Below are 4,297 nucleotides of genomic sequence, written 5' to 3'. Positions count from 1 at the left end.
ATGCCTAGACTAACTAGAGGCCCTTTCCTACTAGATAAGATCCAAATGCCTTGCATTAGATCCAAGTTTGACAAAGCTAATTTTTATGTTAGTTAGAATGCTCACGACACCAGAATTTGGCCTCCTTGTCTCAGCCTATTCTGGAATTTTTTATGGTGATGGGATCACCAAATAATGTGTTGTAATGGAGGTTAGGCCCAGCCCCCCTCCTTGTAATATTTTGCTAATACAACACTGTCCAGAGAAAGACTGGGCAATTTGATGAAAAAAAAAAAAGATAGCCTTTTACTAGCAAGTAGTTCTAAGGGGTGTTACTATAAATACATTGGCTACTCAATACTCTAAAGACATCACCTCTCAACTCAAAACCTTTAAGGTTATCTCCTTTCTTCTTCCCCTTCAAAAATTTTGGAGATTTGATTGACTAGCCACATTTGGAAGGCTAGGTTGTGGAATTATCCGGCTAAATGAGGCTTCACGGTGGCGGCCCTACCAAGGGTCGTCGATATTTGCCACAAATCTTAATGGCATTGGCAATATTGGCGGTTGCTAATATAGTGTCAGCAGACCCTCTTGTATACTCTTCTCCACCACCTCCAGCGTATGAGTACGAGTCGCCACCACCTCCTTCTCCTTCTCTGCCACCACCTTATGTGTACAAATCTCCACCTCGTCCATCACCTTCTCCCCCGCCTCCATATGTTTATAAGGCACCTCCTCCTCCTTCTCCATCACCACCTCCACCATATGTGTATATGCCTCCACCCCCTCCATCGCCATCTCCACCACCACCATACGTGTATAAGTCTCCACCTCCTCCATCGCCATCTCCACCCCCACCATATGTATATAAGTCTCCACAACCTCCATCGGCATCTCCACAACCACCCTATGTGTATATGTCTCCACCACCTCCATCACCATCTCTACCTCCACCATATTACTATAAGTCTCCTCCTCCACCATCATCGTCACCGCCACCTCCATATTACTACAAGTCTCCACCTCCCCCTTCACCGTCACCTCCACTACCACCTTCATCATCACCACCACCACCATACAATTATAACTCTCCACCGCCACCTTCTCCTTCGCCTCCTGGACCATACTACTATAAAGCTCTACCACCTCCTTCACCTTCTCCTCCACCACCTTACTACTACAAATCTCCACCTCCTCCATCACCATCACCACCACCACCGTACTATTACAAATTTCCTCCTCTACCATCTCCATCACCACCCCCACCTTACTACTACAAGTCTCCACCACCACCTGTTAAGTCACTTCCTCCCCTGTACTATTACAGTTATCCACCACCACCAGTGAAGTCTCCCCCTCCACCATATCACTACTCTTCACCACCACCACCAAAGAAATCACCTCCCCCACCATATTCACTACAATTCTCCACCACCACCTATTAAGTCACCACCTCCTCCATACTACCACAACTCTCCACCACCACCCAAGAAATCACCTCCTCCACCATATTACTACAGTTTCCCCACCACCACCAGTTATATCACCTCCAACTCCATACTACTACAAGTCTCCACCACCACCACCAAAAAAGTCTTCTCCCTCGCCATACAACTACAATTCACCACCACCACCAACTCATTACTATCCTCCACATCATCAATTTGTGGTCAAAGTTGTCGGCAAAGTTTATTGTTTTAGATGTTATGATTGGAAGCACCCAGAATTGTCTCACGGCAAGAAACACTTGAAAGGTAACATAGTCTTTATAGTTTACTACACTCAATATTCTTTATTTTCTTTTAATTTATTATCAAAAAATTATTTAACTGTATATACTCCTTTCTGTTTCTTTGCTCATTACGCTCTTAGCAGAATTCATAAATGTGTCTATATTTTGATCCGTTTCTCTTTTTGATATGTGTAGTTAAAATTAAAACATTAAAAAAGTTTATAAGCAACGACTATAAATATGATTGTTACTATGGATTTACATTAAAGAATATAGCAAATAGTATAGTTAGTAGTTAGTTCTTGCTTCGTAATTAATTTCGAGAGTGATTTATTTTCAGGCGGAGCTGACAAAAATCTGTGTTGACACTTGACTCTTGACACACCAGTCGGCAATTAACTTGCAATTTGTTACTTTTATTAGAATAACAAATATCATCATAAAGCTAGAAAACAAGTTTTTATATATCATGTGATGAAAAGGTTAGTTTTATTTTATATTATGAATAGGGCAGAGTTAAATCTTGCTTTTGCAGGAAGTGGAAAAAATAAGGCAGAGAGGTATCTAAATGATCATCTATCATAAACAGCTTATTGTTTTAGTATTAAATAATTAATGTATTATTTCTTTTGTTATATGGATTAGATGCTGTTGTTGAAGTGACTTGCAAAGCTGGTGACAAAAAAAGGATTTGAATATCGCAAATATGGAGGAAAGGCTTGCAAGGCTAAGCTTCGCAATGCCCCAAAGGACTCAACGTGTAACATTCCTACAAACCTTCATTGGGGAATAAAGGGTGCTAACCTCAAAGTAAAGTCAAAGAATCGATATGAAGTTGTACTCTATGCAAAACCATTTGCTTATGGCTCTAAGAAACCTTATGCGAAATGCCAAAAGCCCAAGCCTACACCAACTCCATACTATTATAAATCTCCTCCACCTCCATCACCGACTTATGTTTATAAGTCACCACCTTCTCCATCACCGAAGTACGTGTTCAAGTCACCACCTCCCCCAACCCCGACATACGTTTACAAATCTCCACCACCACTTACTTATTATTACAAGTCTCCCCCACCACCGACTAAGTCTCCATCACCAATTTATTATTACAAGTCTCCAACTCCACCATCACCAAAACCTGCACCTATATACTATTATAAATCACCACCACCCCCGTCTTCATCACCCCCAACGCCTTACTATTACAAATCTCCTCCACCATCAACGAATTCTCCACCACCCCCGTCACCATCACCTCCACCTCCTTACCATTATAAATCTCCTCCCCCACCATCCCTATCACCACCCCCACCTTACCACTACAAGTCCCCACCACCACCATCACCCTCTCCCCCACCTCCATACTACTACAAGTCTCCTCCACCACCATTGCCATCTCCTCCTCTACCATACTACTACCAGTCTCCTCCACCACCATCGTCATCTCCTCCACCACCCTACTACTACAAGTCACCACCACCACCTTCACCATCACCACCACCACCTTACTACTACAAGTCTCCTCCACCACCATTACCATCTCCTCCACCTCCATACTACTACAAATCTCCTCCCCATCCATCCCCTTCTCCCCCTCCACAATACTATTACAAGTCACCACCACCACCATCGCCATCTCCTCCTTCACCCTACTACTACAAGTCTCCACCACCACCATCTCCCTCTCCTCCTCCTCCATATTACTACAAGTCCCCACCACCATCATCGCCATCACCTCCACCGCCCTACTATTACAAGTCTCCTCCTCCACCTTCCCCATCTCCACCTCCACCCTACTACGCCAAGTCACCTCCTCCACCGTCACCTTCTCCTCCACCTTCCTACTACTACAAGTCTCCTTCTCCACCATCCCCGTCACCACCTCCATCCTACTACTACAAGTTGCCTCCTCCACCGTCGCCTTCTCAACCACCTCCCTACTACTATCATTCCCCTCCCCCACCAGTAAAATCTCCTCCTCCTCCCTATTACTACAGCTCACCTCCTACACCTGTGAAATCACCTCCTCCACCAGTACATATTTACGCTTCGCCACCACCTCCGGTCCACTACTAAAAGGCTTTAGTTGTTCAACCATTTTCGACAATCAATCAAGTGAGTTGATGTTTTAATTCTGATATTTTTTTCATATGAGATCAAACTTTGAATTAAGGATCTAATCTTCTATTTGGTTCTTTCTTCTCAGATTTTAATTTGAAGCACAAAATAAATGAAGGGCTCTTGAGGAAAAGATTCAAACGTCAATGGAACGAAGCAATTAATTTATGGAATAAGATGTTCGATTTTTCAATTAAAGGATTGATTATTCGTGACATGGAGCAGTTTGCTTCTGCTTCTCTTGTGGCCTTCTTGCACATTTGTTCTCTTAGTGCGTTCATGTGTACTAGGTTAAAATAACTAGTTCCTGAATGTATCCGAGCGTTGATGCTTCATAGAGTTTATTTTTTAGTAATTTATTGTTTGTATTAAGGTTTCTTGTAATACCTTCATATAGTTAGTTGACAAATCAATAAGAAGATCATTTTCCACGCAGTGTTGCTATTAAGGGTTTAAGTTATA

General features: G+C 42.8%; 1 pseudogene; it reads left to right on the top strand.

Annotated features, from left to right (window-relative positions):
• Positions 1-467: 467 nt before the first annotated feature.
• On the top strand, positions 468-3,793 carry LOC132601968 (extensin-2-like; annotated as a pseudogene).
• Positions 3,794-4,297: the final 504 nt, after the last annotated feature.

This window comes from Lycium barbarum, chromosome 7 (genome assembly GCF_019175385.1).
Source record: "Lycium barbarum isolate Lr01 chromosome 7, ASM1917538v2, whole genome shotgun sequence".
Classification (NCBI taxonomy): Eukaryota; Viridiplantae; Streptophyta; class Magnoliopsida; order Solanales; family Solanaceae; genus Lycium; species Lycium barbarum.
This window is presented reverse-complemented; position numbering and strand designations above follow the sequence as displayed.